Genomic DNA, 9,066 nt, shown 5'->3' on the forward strand with positions numbered 1-9,066 from the left:
CAGACACGGGGAGAACATGCAAACTCCACACAGACAGTGACCCAGGGCCGTGATTCGTACCCAAGTCCTCAGAGCCATAAGCATCAATGCTAACCACTGTGCCACCATGCTGCCCTGGTGGTCATATCGTTGACGAGGACTAGCCAATTGTGTATTTATTTATTTATTTATAACAAGGAAGCCCTGTGCTTCTGGTTTAACATTTTGAGCAGAAGACAATAATAGTTGCATTTATAGTTCACCTGCTCATTGACAATGTCTCCAGCATAGGTTTGTGTTTGATGTGCAGTGATGGCAATGGAGACAAATATAACACTGGCAATACACTGCATGATTGCACACAGTGATCAATGATTAGTTAATCAGAGGGCAGGAGAGGCTGTTTTAGACAAGAGGTTGTGGATTGCGCAAGTCAGAGACCATGACAACAGTTAGGAATAGACAACTTGTGTGATTGAAAGAAAGGGAATAAATGAGAAGAGGGACGATGCCTGGGATTAAGTCACAATACTTACATCAATACCAATACATAAATACAAACATCAACATGGACTGATTGGAGCGAAGGGCCAGTTTATGATTTTTTAAATTTCTAGGTAATTTTGTATAATTCATTTTCTTGTTGAAGGAGGAATATAGAAGAAGCAATTGGAACTGTTAAGTTTGAACATTTTCCCAGCACATTTTCCCTCCTTTAGGTAACTAAAGGGGAGTGGTTAGCTCAGCTGGCCAACATGTGGTTCCAGATAATGCCAAGAGAGTGCTTTCAATTCCAGATCTGGCAGGCGTAGACTTGGACCTGTCTCCTCACTCTGCCACTGCCAAGAAGAAGAACTCACAGACAATAAGCCAAGGATCTGCCTTGGAGCAGAACACACATGATGATGATGATTGGTGATTAAAAGACAGCGTCCATAAGCAGACTGGACCTGCCATGGACTGAAAGCAGCTTCCTTATCCATGATTTATTGCCATATTCAGCTTAGTGTGCCCATGTTTAGCAATCTCTCATCAAGATGTATTGACTGTATAGAATACTTGAGATGCCTACTGTAGTGGTCATTAGTTCTGGTTTGATTATGTGAGTCTGAAAACGTATCTATGTGCTCAGCGTTGATTAGTTAAGCCTGCATGTGGACTCAGAGCTAAAGTCAGCAGTGAAGTTATTTGAATCTTGGGCTGGGATAAGCATGCGTGTGGGCAGAGATATTTTAAAGCATTGCAAATAAATCCCTTGCACACTTAGGAAGCAGTGTCTCTGTAAAAAATGCTCACCCATCATACTCTCCCCTCCCCTCTGAAAGAAATGTCAATGTGGATTGGCTAAAATAGTTTCAGTCTTCCTCACAAAGTGAGACAGAAGTCCGGATTCATAAATTATTCAAGTTTTTATTCAGAAAGAGAAGTCCTAAATTATTCTGGGTATTTAGTGATCCCTAATACATTGTCTTCCTGAAAGTTAAGCGTGAGCTGACCCTTGATGGGCTCCTGCATACTGCATGAGTTTACTGAACTATCCCTAAAGTTTACCATATTCTTCAAACCTATTAATATGAGTGGAATGCAGTTTGTTAAAGCACTGCATGGTGTTAGCACTGCTGCCTCACAGTGCCAGAGACCCGGGTTCAATTCTGGCCTTGGGTCACTGTGTGTATGGAGATCCCATATGGAACCAAGATTGGATTCATGTCGCATTACATTCACCCCCCACCATCTGGCCTGGACTTGAAAAATCCTACCAACTGTCCTGGCTTGAGACAATTCACACCTCTTTAACCTGGGATCACCCCCTATCTCTGGATCTGTAATGATTTGATTACCCACAAATGCTCGCATTCCAAGCATTGTCTGGCATCTCTGACTTTGTCTATATAAATGTTTCTGGAACATACCTCCCCATTCACCTGAGGAAGGAGCAGTGCTCCGAAAGCTCATGTTTGAAACAAACCTGTTGGACTTTAACCTGGTGTTGTAAGACTTCTTACTGTGTTCACCCCAGTCCAACGCCGGCATCTCCACATCTTGTTTTCTCCAAGTGCATCCTTGGAAATTGACCGTTGGGAGAATGTGCAAACTCCACACGGGCAATGACCCAGGGCTGGGATTTGAACCCGGGTCCTCAGCGCTGTAGTCCCAGTGCTAACCACTGCACCGCCATGCTGCCCTCTTTGGGGTACAATTGTTGAGCCAGCTGGAAGTGTTCTTAGGTTGTGCCAGTGCAGTAACACCCCACACGGAATTTATAAATGGTTGGTGAATGTTAACCACTTACGAAGTTTCCAGGATTTCTCAATTTAAGGTGTTGTGTGCTGAAACATCACCATTTAATTCTACACTGAGACCAATCGTCTCAACTTAGTTACACTGGTGCCCGATGACATCTGGGTACATGCCATTACGGTCTGCATTATATGGCACCGGAAGGTCCCTGTGCTCTCTCAGACACAAGTGTGACACTGGCCTCAGCAAGCAAAGCTTCGGCATGCATTTTGCTGCAAGTGATTTGATAAGGCACAATTTACCTTTGTGAAAAGTTTTTTTGTTTAGGATTTATCTCAGAAAATGGTGGTGGGGAAAACAAGGGAGGCATTTAAACCCCATATAACCAACATTAAACAGCAGTATTATTCATAGGAGTAGCAGCCACACCCACAAGATTGAAATGGATAAGGTTATGGTAGGGTAAGTTGTATTTGAAGAGATAATTTCATTGTGTACATTGATATTTGAAATGCTAGTTCCCTCTTGTAATTTTCCAATGATGCTTTCCTTTTATTTCAACTCTCTTGTTGCTCGTCTGGGAAACAGCCTGGGACATGTCCCCATGTTAAATGACATGTAGGGGTAGAAGCACTTGGTGCACACCCCAGTCCCCAGGTAAGGGGACGTGGGGGGGGGGGGAGACCCCCCCCCATTGCTAGCCTCCCTCAGAGCTGCTGGTGTAAGAATGCACTGGGGTCTCACTGTGGTTGCCTCAAAATTTAGCTTTCCCTCCTGACATTTGGGTGGTCAGGAACTTTGTCATACACTTGCCACTAAAATTGACCATCAGTCTGCAGCCCGCAATAAATCCATAGAATCTCTACTATGCAGAAGGAGGCCATTCAGCCCATTGATTCTCCACCGACCCTCTGAAAGAGCATCCTACCTAGGCCCACTCCCCCATCCTATCCCTATAACCTCCTAATACTAAGGGGCAATCCACCTAACCTGCACATCCCTGGACACTAAGGGCCAATCCACCTAACCTGCACATTCCTAAACTGTGGGAGGAAACTGGAGCACCTGGAAGAAGCCCTACAAATTACGGGGTGAAATTGCAAACTCCACAGTCACTCAAGGCCGCAATCGAACCCGGGTCCCTGGCACTGTGAGGTACAGTGCTAACCACTGTACCACCGCACAAATGTACACTGCCTCTGTGGACTTCTGACTGTAAAGATGCCTAAATCAGCCAATCTATTTTGTTAAGTTCAATTGAACCGGTGCATTCTGTTGATTGATTTCCTTTGGAAATAAAACCAGAAAGGGGGATTAGTGTGGGGTTGGGAGGAAGGTGAATGCACCTCATGTTTTGTTAACAATCTGTGAAGAGAGGTGAATGTTTTTGCCAATAACTCAGCCCAGCAAAGGGGGTCATTGGCAGAATCGGGGAGACAATAAGGGATAGCAAAGCGCCTCCCCCTCCCAATCAGGGGGACATGAAATTGCAAACCAACTTGAACACTGCACTATGGTATGTGTGTGTACATTCACACATCTGATTAGCAATGGAGTCGAGGGGAACATGGGTAAAAGATCGTTGTTTTCGCCACTTTGACACAAAAGTGACAAAACTGGGAATACCAAATTGGTTTGGAGGAAGCAAGTAAATTACTTGTGGCCTCAAGTCCCCTTGAATAGGGGAGAGAAATCAACCTGCCCTGAAAATGGAGATCGTTGTTATGTTGTTCCTCTTTTCAAAATGAAGAAGCGCCGAAGAGCTCACATGGTTTGGTACCATTGTGGGTGAACTCTCGCTTTCACAGGGAACTTGGCAGCCTAAATCCCAACTGACTGCAATTCTGTTTGTTTTTTATATTTTTGTCTGGAGTTTTATTGATTCTGCTGTCCTCTCTGTTGGATGGATCACCTTGCGGTGCTGGAAACGGGAAGTTGGGAATTTGGGAAAGCATGAGAACCTGTTACATCCATTAAAAACGGCATTTAAAATGGCCAAAAGTCCACCAACTAGACATTCCTACCTTCAATGCGAAGGTGGGGAAGAGCAGGGAAGGATGTTAATGGATTAGATTATCTTTATTAGTGTCTCAAGAAGGCTTACAATAACACTGCAATGAAGTTACTGTGAAAATCAAGGCTAAATAAGTTTTTTTTTAAAGATGCTCACTGCAAGGGGCACTTCAGTCGATTTTCGACGAGGCTGACTTTGGGTGTACTTGATGATCCTGCCCCAAAGTGGCAGTGCTATCAGCCCGGTCAGCGGTGACAATAGATGGCATCACAGAATTATCCAATATAAATAAAATCATTGTGAAGCAGTACCTTAACGTTGTGTGTAACAACGTGGACAAAGCCTCTTTCAGCACACACATGAATACATTGAATTTGTTCTCTTCCCCCGGAAGTCATTTATTTTGTCTGCAGACAGCTGCAGGGTTTGTGTGTCTCTGACATTTGCAGCGCACTTGGCATGACTGATGACTGATGAGGGAACGAGTCTCGCTTGTTCTAACCAGGGCTCCGCTTTGTTTGTGCTCCAAGTTGTTTAAATATGCTGGAACAAGAGGCTCATTTGAATCGGTTTGGAGTGATATTGAAGTCGCGCCATCCAATTATCTAGGAAGCACCGAAGTAACTCGATGGCTTTGGGTTTATGAGGCTTAAACTTGGTTCTGGGTCAGTCACACATTATTACAGAACCCGCAATGGCAAATTAGGCCATCCTTTAAAAAAAACAGGAGTATTTCCCTACCAAAACCATTCTTTAGAAATTCGTTTTTTTAAATGTTTCTGCGACTACACAGCATTGTGAAATAAAATAGCCCTTTAGTTCCACAAACCTAACTCACTCTTAAGCAAAATGGTTTGTGATTTGGATGCCATAAAATTAGACGTCACAGGATTGTCAGAAATACAGAAGCATAAAGCTATTTTATTTTTTTTACGTTGATTTAAATAAATATATTTTTCAATTAATACTGGCATGCGTGCACATAAGTGAGGTAGGGATAATGGAACATAATTTATGCAGCTCATCAACATTGTAATAAAATTCACACATTAACCTGACAGATTCTGAGATTTCTCTTTGGTGGCAAGTTGTAAAATGTGACTGTGGGACTTTTGAGGGATGAGTCGGGTTTGCAGATCTGCTGCACACAAAATAACCAGGCTATAGGTTTTGTTTTGAATTTGAATCACATTCACCAGTTAATTTGGTAGGAAGGCACCACTGGTGTTTCTGATGAATTACTATGTCTTGCAAATACATAGCGTGTTCGCTATCACACAAAATGACTGCATTGGTATGTACAGTTTTTTATTAAATGGGGATTGTGACACCTATATTTAGGCAACAAAATACGTTTTAGCATAAAACATCAGGACATAAGTGAAATAATCAAGTGTTTCCCCCAAAATGATCTTTGAAGTGAAAAGGACAGATTAATCTATGACATTTCAGCGCAGAAATATGAACTGTTAACATTCATTCTGCTCCTAAAGATTTTTTTCCCTAAATTTTCACCATGTATAAATATTGTTAAGTGCAGGGCGATATATTTTAGGGCGGTAGTTTCAGTTAGTTCACAGCAACTTCGTTGTTTCATGCAGAATAAATGATAGTGCCTTTAAACAGCGCACTGAACACTTGAGATTCAGCTAAACTGAGGGAAACAAATTGTACTGTACATAAATAACATCCCAGCTCCAAGATGACTATTAAATACACCGAAGCATGGCCTGATGTTGTTTAAATTCAAATTTCTGATGGCCTGAAATTGAGAGAGATGGTATTTTAAACATATCGTGCTCCAACATCTGCAGATTATGATTTGCATGTGGAAATTGGTTGGTTGAATTGAATAAGGATGAATTCTGTCAATCTCCCTTTCTTCACCCAGTCCCTTTAATGAAATGCTAGAGGTCAACCCTTTGTCCTTAAATTAGTTACTATATTTTTTTTCTGTTACTTTTCCGTATGTTATGATATATGAGATGTTATGGAAAGGTTGCCATTAATTCCGCCTTTGTTGAATACGGATACCTAACACTGGTCTTACTAAACAGTTTGAAGTATATTAGCATTTAGAACCTCTCAGCCTGGCCTTATTGTGAAAATCAAGAATATGTATATATATGAATAATATATATATTGTCTGTGTGAAGAGAACGCTGTTCTGCAAGGATGCGTTATCTAATGTATTCCGTTTTCTGTTGCTCATTTTTCAGATGAAGATGAGCTTAATTGAGGTTGAGCTTTTAAGTTTGTAGAGCTCTTCAGCATCTCAGACAAAAACAACTTGAGCCTTCTCATTTGGCTTGAGTATGTTTTTAGATGTAAAAAAATATTTACATTACTCTCCAAATCAAAAAGGTGCACTGCAACTATGTTAAATGAAATATTATTAACTGCTGCTACAGAGATACAGATATAGTTTGATTCAAAGCAAGGATCATGTTCATTATTGCCTAAATTGCTTTATTCAAGTGCTTTCATTTAAACATCTTGTGATTTTTTTTGAAGCAATAATCACATTAACATTTTTTCAAGCAGATATTATGGAAAGTAATTAACCGAATACTGTAGAAGCAGAAAATCTAAATTGGGGAATGAAAAATAGTTGTCGTACAGCGCTTTATTAATTTAAACAAATTCTATTGCTGTTTTGAACCAAATTGAACTTCCATATGCAGCCTTTAGTCTCAATATAATGCACAATGATTGTTTGAAATGTTTTTGATAAATGTATGAAGTCTTATTTTTAAACTATTACCAAATCTTTGCGTAAATAATGTGCTGTGAATGTCTTCAGTAGTTGTTCTAATGCAATGCTCATGGAAAGAGTAATCAGTGAGACAAAATATTTTCAAACATGGAAGCATTACAGAGAAATAAAACCTGAATAACATTTCCTTAAGAGAAAAGCATGTCCTAATGAGATGGTCAATTCATTTCCCTCTGTCGGTCTGTTGTCAGATATATCTTCATTAGTTTTTTTTGTTATTTATTGATGCCAAATGCTGACGAAATGACAACATTATCGGGCCAGCCTGATAACTTGCCTTATCTCATTAGTTTTCACATCAAAATTAATCAGGAATTGTGAGTAATTGCTGAATAGACAATGATATGGATCATAGGGTCTTGTTTTGTCTGCATGTTGTGGTGAAACATTAGTAGACTGGTTCAGGCAGATATGCCGAGGAAAGAAAATTATGTTTAAGGTGTAATAAGCTCCTCAAATTAATGAGTTTACCCAATAAATAAAATGAATCACCAATCAGTACGATTTGGACAAATATAATTTAGAATAATTGCTTGATTGCATTTCTCTTAGTAGGATGATTTGACCACACACAATGGTTTGGAATTAAGATGTCAAGAAAAGAATTAATTTGGCAAGAGGGTTATACAATGTCTCCTTTGCTCTTTCTTTCAGAATGAAAAGGCCAGGCATCTGAGATGTTGTTTTCTAATTATCAGAAAGAGACAGTGAAGATTTGCTAAGGCATTCTGCCACTCTGTGAAGCGAGTGCTTTCTCCCAAATGTGTACCTGCCAGCAAGATATCAGTGCTCTGGCAAGGCTCTGAAGTCATGAGCTTAAACTGTGGGGAAGGTTCAGGCAGAAGGTAAATTTGCTTTGATCTGTGTTACATCTAATTGAGTCACTGGCGATGTCTCTATCCCAACATCAAGAAATTTGAAATTGTTAGATTATTTCACTGGGGATTAAACCTAATTTACGCGTGTTCTGCATTAACCTATTAGACAGTCTCATCTGCATTGCTAATGTGGCCCAGACAGCTGTCAGTGCTAAAGAAAAACATGATCATGCAATCCTTGAATGAATGATTTGAGCTCTGATTAGTGCTTGTGAAGTTAGCTGAACCCCAGTGATAAGGAAAAGAAATTCCCAAGTTGCCAATAGCTCGAGAAATTATCAGACTGTAGGCAAAATCGTACCTCACAGCTCATGGGTTTTAATCCAAGTGCAGTTTAGAGTGACAATATTTAAAATGATGAAAATGCAATTGGGCCAACTAGGGCAGCTACAGATCTGCGGGAGGACTGAACAAAACATTACACCATTATAGTCTCATTTCTAATGAACCTTGGCATGTAAATGCTAATCTGTGTTTCTGTAGATATTTTCACATTACAAAAAGCCAAAAAAAAAAATTATTTTAGATTTTTTTAAATAAGCAGCTCATTTCTAACTACCCAGAAAAGACACAAACCATTTTTAGATTTATATCTATATAATATATTTTTTCCATTTTCTGAACTGTGAACCTTCTTGCCACTTAATTCCACATTAGTCCGAACAGTCGTGGAAAGATGAGATTTACAAGCATTAAACAAGAGTGAAATTCTCCACTACCATCCTATTTAACTGAAATGTGTTGGCCCGGCTGATCCATCAGTCTTTGTGTACATTGTAACCAGCACTGCTGTAATCCTGAGCTTTTTTCTTGTTTCTTTCTTGGGGCTGCTGCCAGCTGTAAAAAAAAGTAACAATGGCACATCCCCATGAGAGGTGGAAATTTAGGGATGGTTTAGGGCTCCCAGTTATAGAGTTAGTAACCAACTTAATCCTATTAGCAGTTCCAAACAATGGCCATTTCCACCCTAATATGGCAGGAATCAGCACTTTGTTTCTTTATTGTAAAATCGGGTATGAGTGTGTATGTTTGTTTGTCTGTTTGTGTATTTTTAACCAAGACAACAAACCACATACATTTGAAAGATCGCACTAATAGGTCAATATTTATTTGTTGTTTAGACCCCATAGTCTGAGTGCAATACTTGTTGATTGAGCAAACTTTACGTTGCCGACTTA

Source organism: Scyliorhinus canicula, chromosome 1 (assembly GCF_902713615.1).
Source record: "Scyliorhinus canicula chromosome 1, sScyCan1.1, whole genome shotgun sequence".
In the NCBI taxonomy this organism is placed as follows: Eukaryota; Metazoa; Chordata; class Chondrichthyes; order Carcharhiniformes; family Scyliorhinidae; genus Scyliorhinus; species Scyliorhinus canicula.